At 39.2% G+C, this 10974-nt stretch overlaps 1 non-coding gene across 1 annotated transcript; it reads left to right on the plus strand.

Moving 5' to 3' along the window:
* The first annotated feature begins 1410 nt into the window (after nt 1-1410).
* On the plus strand, nt 1411-1517 carry LOC141669713 (small nucleolar RNA R71). Its single transcript, XR_012553979.1, has one exon. It is a non-coding gene; the product is annotated as a small nucleolar RNA R71 (small nucleolar RNA).
* Nucleotides 1518-10974: the final 9457 nt, after the last annotated feature.

Genomic DNA, 10974 nt, shown 5'->3' on the forward strand with positions numbered 1-10974 from the left:
ACAAAGTCTGTAGGAAAGAAGAGCTTATCCACATTTACTAGCACATCCTCCACTATGCCCCTTGGGTAAGTAATAGAACGATCAGCCAATTATAGAGACATGTAGGTGGGTTTTGGATCAGGCAAATCCAACTTTTTAAAGATCGACAACGGCATCAGATTGATGCTTGCTCCCAAATCACAAAGGCACTTGTCAAACGACAACTTGCCAATGGTGCAAGGAATGGTGAAGCTACCTGGATCTTTAAGCTTTGGAGGTAACTTTTGCTGCAGCACAGCGCTGCATTCTTCCATTAGAGCAACGGTCTCAAGGTCATCCAGTTTCACCTTCCTTGAAAGAATACTTTTCATAAACTTCGCATAACTAGGCATTTGCTCCAGAGCCTCAGCGAAAGGTATATTGATGTGAAGTTTCTTGAACACCTCCAGAAACTTACCAAACTGCTTATCCAGCTTTTGTTGTTGCAATCTCTTAGGGAAAGGTGGTGGAGGATAGAGTTGTTTCTCCCCTATATTACCCTCAGGCAGAGTGTGTTCAATAGTAGTCTTCCTTGGTTCCGCCGCTTTCTCCTGTTGCTTAGCTTCTTCATCTCTAATTACAGCTTCTCCTTCTTTTGCCTTTTCAGCATCAGCAACTTTCCCAGACCTTAAGGTAATAGCCTTGACTTGCTCTTTAGCTTCCTTCCTGCCAGGTACTTCCGTGTCACTAGGAAGTGTTCCAGGCTGACGATTGAGCACTATATTGGCTATTTGACCGATTTGATTCCCCAAGGTCTTGATAGAAACCGCCTGACTCTTGCACAACAGCTTAAGTTCCTCAAAATCAGCACTAGTAGGTGCAGCTGCACTTCCCTGTTGAGGATATGATTGCCTTTGAGCATATTGTTGCGGTTACAGGAATCCAGGTGGATTGAACTATTTACTCACACCTTGCTGATATGGTGGCTGAATAGCATTCTGATTATTACCCCAGCTGAAATTTGGATGATTTCTGTTGTTAGGATGATAAGTAGCTGGCACAGGCTGCTGTTGTCGCTGATAATTGTTCACATACTGAACAGATTCGTTGACAAGAGAACACTGATTCGTAGCATGAGAACCTGCACAAAGCTCACAGACCATAGCTATTTGATTGACTCCATAGGTAGCTAGAGAATCGACCTTCATAGACAGCGCTTGGAGCTGCGCTGCAATAGCGGTGGCTGCATCGACTTCTAGAATACCTGCTACCTTCCCAGGCATCATCCTCTGAGTTGGGTTTTGATGCTCATTTGCAGCCATTGTCTCAATAAGATTATAAGCCTCAGTATAGCTTTTGGCCCACAAGGCGCCTCCAGCTGCTGCATCGAGCATGGGCCGAGATTGGGCCCCCAAACCATTATAGAAACCAGTGATCACCATCCAATCGGGCATTCCATGATGTGGACACTTTCTCAACATTTCCTTGTAGCGTTCCCAAGCTTCGCACATAGATTCTGTAGGTTGCTGCGCAAACTGGGTAAGAGCACTCCTCACAGCAGCAGTCTTTGCCATAGGATAAAACTTCACCAGAAACTTTTGTGCAAGATCTTTCCAAGTAGTGATGGACCCAGCTAGTTCAGAATATAACCAGTCCTTAGCTTTGTCTCTCAGTGAGAATGGGAAAAGCCTCAGCTTGATAGCCTCATCAGTCACGCCATTATATTTGAAAGTACTGCAGATCTCGACAAAATTCCTTATGTGCATGTTGGGGTCTTCAGTCGCAGCACCTCCGAAAGAGACAGAATTCTGCACCATCTGAATAGTTCCCGGCTTGATTTCAAAGGTGTTAGCTTGAATAGCCGGATGAAGAATGCTTGACTGAATGTCATCAATTTTAGGCCGAGAAAAGTCCATAAGAGCTGGATCGGCCGGAACAATACGATCACCCATGATTACTGGTTCTTTCTGCTCACTTCCTGAATCCGAATCTTCAAAATCTATCTTCTCCGGAATATCAAGAACTTCGTCTGTCTCCTCAGCTGTATCTAAAGTCCTCTTGCGAGTACGAGAACGAGTTTGCATGAACGCTCGCTAAAGTACCTGAAACACAACCAGAAATAATAAGTAACAAATACGTCTTAATCACTGATCCCTAACGACCAATGATGGTAAGTACATAAACTAAACAAATACGCCGAGTCCCCGGAAGCGGCGCCAAAAACTTGTTAGGGCGAAAACACGCGCTAATAACACACGCAAGTATACGCGTTCGCAAGTAATATAGAATACTTTCTAGTTCGTTCCCACAGAGACTCAGACTAATTATGTTCAATTAAACTCACTCACCAATGTATGATTATTTCTCAATGTTAAGACAATAACACTTAGATTTTGATTAACTAATTATTAACTACAATTAACTACTAAAATTAACCACTTAATTAACACTTCGAATTAATAATATTAAAACACTCATGAGATCACAACTTCATTACTACTTCCTTCAATAGTCATTGTTATTACCCTTAGCATGCAACAGTGATGATATTAATCGAATAATATGAAACTGATAAAAGCCAACTTTCATTGTACTAATACCATTCTACCAAACATCCACATTTAAGATAGAAGTTGAATAGGCATCAATTATGTTGAGTCCCTATATGTCTTTAGAAATTGACAACATAATGATTTAAGCACAAGTTATTCCTTTTGATTACACAGGACGAATAAAACGGTTAGAGTTACCCACTAATCATGCAACATCATACATGAACCTATGCTAGCATGGCAAGTTCTAAATCTCGAGATCCACCGTCGCTTCACAAGAGATTAACACCCTATCTTATATGTTCGCGACGCACATAAGACGAATACGCCCAACCAATACTAGATATCATACAATCATCACACACTAAGGTATTAAACAACTAACTAAGGAATTCCATAGTAAATCTGTTACGACCCCATGATCACGATTAGCCCATAATAGCACTTATCGTCATCATGGGTTCATATGAAAATATGATAAATAAACACAAGAGAATAATAACTAAACTAATTATATTAAACCAGAGTACGTCACAAGAGTAAATAGGTTCAAAGCAAGAAAACTAGCATCCAACGTTACAATGAAATAAAGAATCACAAGAAAATATGCTTCCTCTTCGTTCCGGTGTGCTAAAACGGTCTTCTTCCTTATCTCCTTCTCTCCTTGCTTAATACAACAATTCCACACCGTGAAAACATCTCTGAATCTACTTATATAGAAGTCCCATAAAATTCAGATTACACAGAAGTTGGAAGCCAAACAGAAATAGAAGTCTAAAATAAATATTCTTTTTTCCCGACCCTGCGCGGCCGCTCAGCATAGCTGAGCGGGCGCTCAGACCCCTACTGGATTTTTTCTGAGTTTGCTCCATTTTTTCGCTGTAATCTGCTCCTCTCTTCCCTCTCGCAATGCTAGACAAATGCCAAGGCTTATGTTTGATGATTACTCCCCCGAAATGCAACTAATACCCTGAAATGCGCAAACACTAGAAAAATGCATCAAATACACAAAATACTTGATTTCAAGACACCAATTTAAGCTATTTTAAGACGTTCTAAGTGGTATAAAATGCCACTTATCATCAGCCCAGGTTAAGCATTGGGGCTGGGTTCGTTCTTGCTTTTTTGCCTTAGAAAATTTTTTAAGTTTAAAATGATGATGTCAACCCGGGTTCACTGTTGGAACCAGGTTGGCTATTGTTTTTTTTGCCTTAAAAAATTTTCCATGTATGCTTTATTGCTGGTATAGTTGAACCCGGGTTGGCTTTTGTTTTTTGCCTTAAAAAAAATTGTAAGTTTGGATTATTGCTGGGGACCCGGGTTCATAATTGAACCCGGGTTGGCTTTTGCGTTTTGCCTTTAAAAAATTTAAATTTTCTAAGTATGCTTTGTTGCTGGGGACTCGGGTATATCGTTGGATCCGGGTTGACTTTTGTTTTTTACCTTGAAAAAATTTTCTAAGTATGCTTTATTTCTGGGGACCCAGGTTCATAGTTGAACCCGGGTTGTATTTTGCTTTTTTCCTTAGAAAAATTATTTAAGTATGCTTTGTTGTTGAGGACCCGGGTTCATAGTTGAACCCGAGTTGGCTTTTGCTTTTTCCTTAGAAAAATTTTCTAAGTATGCTTTATTTCTGGGTTGAACCCGGGTTGGCTTTTGCTTTTTGCCTTGGAAAAAATTTTAAGTATACTTTATTGATGGGGACTCGGGTTCTTAGTTGAAATTGAGTTGGCTTTTGCTTTTTGCCTTAGAAAACTTTTCTATGTTTGCTTTGTTGCTGAGGACCCGGGTTGGCTTTTACTTTTTTTCTTAGAAAAATTTTCTAAGTATGCTTTATTACTGGGGACTCGGATTCATACTTGAACCCATGTTGGCTTTTTCTTTTTGCCTTAAAAATATTTAATAAGTATCAAATTTTTGCTTGTTGGTTGTTTCCCGGGTATGAGTGTACCGGGTCTTGTAGAGATGCTTTAAAACTATTTCTAAGTACAATGAAAAATACTTCCCATTGATTTCAAATTTTTCTTCATACAATATATGGATTAATAAAGTGGTTGCTTGTCATAGGCTATAGATGAGTGGTTGCTTTGATTTCTTTGCTCTTTCTTACTGATGGAACTTTCGGAGCCTGAGTCTATACCAAGTGTTGGGGATCTCATAGTCATCCAAGTTCATTATCTTGTAAGTCCCTGGCCTTAAGACTTCTTTCACCTTATATGGCCCTTCCCACTTAGGCATTAGCTTCCTGGTGTTAGTAAGATCTGAGGCTTCTATATCTCGAAGCACCAGGTATCCAACTTGAAAGTTTTTGACCATGGACTTCTTGTTAAATTGTTCCTTTGTCTTTTTTAATACTTTTCCATCTTTTTTATAGCTTGGTCCCGGACCTGATCAAGAAGTTCCTTGTCCATTTTGAGTCCTTCCTCATTAGCTATTCCATCAAAGTTAGTTTCCCGGTAAGAAGGTAATCCTACTTCGATAGGCAGCATGGCTTCCGTACCATAAGATAGATTGAAAGTTATTTCTCATGTGTTTGTCCGGAACTATTCTGTAGGCCCATAATACATTGGGCAATTCTTCCGGCCATTTATTCTTGCTTTCTTGAAGTCTTGTTTTGATGCCCCGAAGGAGAATTCTGTTGGTGACCTCTACTTGCCCATTCCCATGAGGGTATGCTACTGATGATTTCTTGTGTTTAATGCCTCGCTCTTGAAGGTAGGTTTCAAATTATGACCCAACAGACTGTGGTCCATTGTCCGATACCAGGACCCTTGGTATCCTGAACCTCATCAAGATATTGTCCATGAACTTTATACAGTCTTGCTAATTTATGGTCCTCATTACTTTCGCCTTCACCCACTTTATCATGTAGTTGATGGAGACTAAGAGATATCTCAGATCTCCTTTGACCCAGGGAAAAGGTCCCATGATATCTATACCCCATACAGCGAAGGGGATGAGAGATAGGACTGCTTGCATTTTTCACGAATTTAATAGCATCTTGGTGGATGGTAGTGTTGGAATAATATGATCTTGGCCCTGTGTTTTATGGTATATTTATTTAATGAGTGCGAACAGAACATTAACCTTAATCACTATGGCACAAACGATTCAAATTGATGTCTTCTACTGTATTCCCTGATTCTCCCTGGACAAAATGTGGGCTTCGATCTCCCAAGGTGTACCTCTCCTTAAAGCTCTGAAAATACAAAACCCTATCCGGCTCCTTGAGAAAAACGGCTGCCTCTCTCAAACCCTAGGATCTTATTTCATTTTTGTGTTCTCGTGTTCTCACGTTCACACCACTTTTAGCTTCAGGAGAATTAGAATATTTATAGGCTACAATAGGGATCATGGACAATTAGGTCGGGCCTCCCAATGACATTCTGTGCCATGCCCAATGTCATTATTAATTCAATAGCTGGTAAGCTCTTCGTGAAAGGATCTGCCCGGTTATCCTTTGACTCTATATCAGCCACAATAATATATCATCGCTTAACGAACTGCCGTATGAGGTGATACTTACGCTCTATGTGTTTTTCTGCCTTATGGGCCCGTGGCTACTTGGTATTCGCCACAGCACCAGTATTATCACAATAAATTGTGATTTGTCATGGCAAATTAGGAACTACATCCAAATTCAGCAGGAAGTTTCGGAACCATATAGCCTCTTTGGCTGCCTCAGAAGCTACCACATACTCGGCTTCCATGGTTGAGTCTGTAATGCATTTTTAATTCACACCCTCTATATTACGGCTCCACCTCCCAAAGTAAAAACACATCCCGAGGTGGACTTTCTCCTATCCTTATCTGTCTGGAAATCTGAATCGGTATATCCCAGAGGCCACAAATCTGAGGACTTGTAAACTAACATATACTCCTTAATTCTATGCAAGTACTTGAGTATTATTTTTACTGCACTCCAATATTCCTGTCCTGGGTTTGACTGGTATCGGCTAACCATGCCCACGGCAAAACAGATATCAGGTCTCGTACATAACATAACATACATTAGGCTTCCACATGCCGAAGCATAAGGAACTGCCTTCATGTTCTCTATCTCCTTAGGTGTCGAAAGGCACTGACTCTTTGATAGAGAAACTCCATGTCTGATAGGTAAATTACCCTTCTTGGAGTCATGTGTGTTAAAACGAGCTAATACCTCATCTATGTAGGGCTCCTGAGATAAAGCCAACATCTTTTTCTTGCGATCCCTTATAACTTTGATCCCAAGGATTTACGTTGTTTCACCTAAGTCCTTCATTTCAAATTGTTTGAACAACCATGCCTTTATTGAATACAACATCTTAATATTTTTTCCATGAGTAAAATGTCATCAACATATAGAACTAGAAAAATGTTAGGAAGAAAACAAGCGCTAATAATACACGCAAGTATACGCATTCGCAAGTAATATATAATTAATTCTAGTTTGTTCCCACAGAGACTCTTTTGGTTAACTTAATATTTATGCGCTTATGCAACAACGATATGGTTATTATTCAATTCTAAGATGAATAACAAATTGGTGTTGTTTATAACTAAGGTATTAACTAATATGCAATAACTAAGAGAATAAAGGGTTGATTTATTATATGAGACAAACATGGGATTCTAACTTCATTAAATACTTCATTCAAAGTCTTCTTGTTCTTAACCTTAGCATGCAATGGTGATGACAACTAATCAGATAACACGAAACTAGTAAACGCCAACTTTCGTTATACGAATACCCTATTACTAGACATCCACAAAAGAGATAGAAGCTGAATGGACACCAAGTATATTGAAACCCTATTTGTCTATAGAATTTGACAACACAAAGGTTTAATACGCAAGTTATCTATCTTGATTACATAGGGCAAGTAAGATGGTTAAAATTACCTACGAATCATGCAGAACAAATACATGAACCTATGCTAGCATGGTAAGTTCTAAACCTCTAATGTCACTTCATTAAAGATTAACACGCTATCTTATATGTTCGCGACGCATATAAGACGAATAAGCACAACCAATACTAGGATATCATACAATCAGCACATATTAAGATATCAAAACAAGATTAACTATTGAAATCCATAATTAAATCCGCTAGAACCCCACGATAACGATTAGCCCATAACCGAACTCATCATCACCGTGGGTTCCGATGAAAGCATGGTATAATAAACAAGGTCTTTATAAAAATGAATAATAAACAAAGTACGTAAACTAGAGTATAGGTTCAACAAAAAAGAAATGAGCATCTAAGATTACAACTTAGAACAAAGAATCACAAGAATAAATGAGATCTTCTTTGCCTTTGTTGTATTTGTGATATAGGTATTCTCGTCGTCTTCTCCTTAAGCTCTGTTGTGAGAAATGTCTTTTAATTGTCTTTAAATAGCAGCCCAATTGATCCAAAAGCCCAGAAAAACATTCTTCTAGTTGAAACAGGGATCTGGAATCCTGACCTGGCGTGGCCACACACTTCACCAGCGCGGGCACGCTGACATTTTATTTTCTCTGGCGCGGCCGCGCTCTAGCACAGTGCGGGCGCGCCGTCCTTCTGGAAAAACTGAAAATGCTTTATTTTATTGTTGGTTCTTGATGGCCTTTGCACAAGCGATCTTCATGACATCTTCCTAACACCATTTTAGCATCAAAGCAATGCTAAATCACCTTGATCCTTTATTTATGCCTGAAATGCAAAACACTACAAAAACACATCAAAAACACAAATAACTTGAGTACAAAACATCAATTCAAAGCTTTACGAAGCGTTATAAGTGGATATAAATGCCACTTAACATACCCTCAAACTTGAATCGATGTTTGTCCTCAAGCATAAACAGACTCAAAGAATAAGAAATAAAAATGCATGAATGCAACGATCCCAATAGAATAACTTAACCAACCGACAAGCAGCACTCAACAAATGTAGTTCTTTACACAAGTTCAATCAACTCACAAACCAGAAGTGTGCGTGTGTGCAATTGCTTAACAAGAGTACTAATACAACTAGATCAATAATCATGACTCACTACTTATCAAGACAATCACAAGGTTATAAATAGAATAAACGCTAAACTCAAAATGACTTATAACACTTCAATTTTTATTTATCGGAGCTATACATGGATCCATGCTTTTATTGCTAACACATAACAAACACAACTATGTTTATTTGATCGTGCAATGAGTGAGGTCCACAAAAGACTTATACAATAATACCCATGCAGCGAGCGTTAGGTTAGTAGATCCCAAACTATAAAAGACTTAGGTCAATAGGCACAAAGTCCCCTAAGAACTTAATAACTCGAGTATTAAAGAGCCCACTCTTGATCAATTGTACATAACACATATTTTTTCTTTTTTCCATTCTTTTCTTTTCACTTTTTTTTTCTTTTTTTTCTTTTTTTTCAATTTCTGAGCGAGTGTGTTTCGCTCCATCTAGCTCAACCCTAGACTCCTCATATAAAATGAGCCGACTACTAGCCATTTGATACCTAGCCACAACTAGCATTAAAATCCTATATTTTTCTCCATTTTTTTAAACATCCATGTCATTTTACCATTAAGAGAATATCATACATTCTAACTATAAACATGTGATTAAACCTCGATAAACAAACAAACCATGATCAAGATCTAGCACGCAAGCAACATATAAGACTTAGTGGAAAAAAAATCTTGCTTCTAGCATACAAATCAACTTGATAAGACTTAACATTCCTAAATACGACATCATCACACTTGCATCAATATCACAAATCAGTCAGCAAATTAACTAAGGGATCATGTTATAATACAAATGCATGACTATATGCAACATACTATAACAAAAATAAAAAAAAACTACATGATAAATATGTAACTATATCATGATAAATATGTAACTATATCATGATAAATATGCAACTATATGAACTAACTATCATGAATATGCAAACTAAATTGACTCACACAAACATATTCCTTAAACTATCACCCCCAAACTTAAAATTTTCATTGTCCTCAGTGAAGGTAATAGTAAGGAATCGAGCATACCTACTCGGAATCAGGATCATCACCCTCAACGGGTGGAGTGTTTGTAGGTGGATACACAGAGTCCTCACCAAAAACTGGCCACTGGATATCAACTCATGTGGCTCTGAATGTTGTCCCTAACGCCTGGGTGAGATCATGTGTAAATCGATTATGGATGTCATGCATCGCATCCATCCTCCTTGCCAAGTGCCTATACTGCGTTGAACCCAAACCAGCACTATCATATACTTCCTCTTGTTGGTGTTGTTGTGAATGGGAAGGACCTGCTTCACCCAACTGAGCTCTCCAAGCTGCTCTACGGGCCTGTAAAAAACCACCAGCATATGTCTGATCAGCTGGCCTTCCACCTGGAAGATGGTCATAAGAATAACCAAGCCCCTTCGGATCAAGCTTCCCACCATACCACTCTTGCATGCTCAACAACATAGAACTATCAATAGGAGTACTAGGAAACTAAAGTTGCTCATGTGCGGGCTAATGAACTCCAACCGCCACACACAGCTTCGTCATAATCGACGCATTGGATATAGAACCCATAGTACTCCCACGAAGAAACCTCAAAATACCCAGATGAATCACCATCCCGAGATCCACATAGTCTCCCTGAAGAATGCCCCACAACAAACATGCATGATCTACAGTAACATCATGCACATGAGAAGATGGCATGATGTTGGCATAAATAAAAGAATTCCATGCACGTGCAAACCTGTTCATGCACGAGACAGGGAAAGTGGCATATTCGTTCGTGCCCCTCTTGAACTTCCAGTGAGTCTCAGGCACACACAATGTAGCAATGATCAAATTCAAGCTAAAATCCTCCCCCATCTTCTCATTCCAGTTATCCTGATCTGGCCTCCTCTCAGGCTGCTTAATCACCCTCCGAATCACCTCAGCACTATACTCTACAGTCAACCCCCTCACCACAGAAAATTTGTTCTTATCCGTCTTTGTATTCGCGTAGAACTCACGAACCATACTCATGGGCATAGCAGCGGATGTCTCACAAAAAGTAACACAACCCATCTCCATGATCATCTCCAGCAACTTACCATCTTTTCCAGATGGCAGAAAACCTCGTTCCTTGGCTATGGGCTTCAAAAATAGCATCATATACTCCGCCTCAGCCTCGAAAGTTGTAAACCCAGGCCTCACACCCCCAACACTAGAAGAATCGGTGGTGCTGCTGCTAACTTGAGTTCTTTGTCTTTTGGGTGCCACTGAGATTGAACAAGTTGAGAGAAAAGATAAGTGTTGAAGAGAGATTTGTGTTTGAGAATTTGGGAAGTGATAGAGAAGTTTGTGTATAAGTGTGTGTATATAGGCTTTTGGGAATAGAATTAGTTATGGAAAAGAAGTGGGAATTGATTATGGGAATAATGGGAGTAATGGGGTTGATTGAAATTGATTTGGAGAGGGAAATATGGAAGTG

The sequence above is a fragment of the Apium graveolens genome, chromosome 6 (genome assembly GCF_009905375.1).
Source record: "Apium graveolens cultivar Ventura chromosome 6, ASM990537v1, whole genome shotgun sequence".
NCBI lineage: Eukaryota > Viridiplantae > Streptophyta > Magnoliopsida > Apiales > Apiaceae > Apium > Apium graveolens.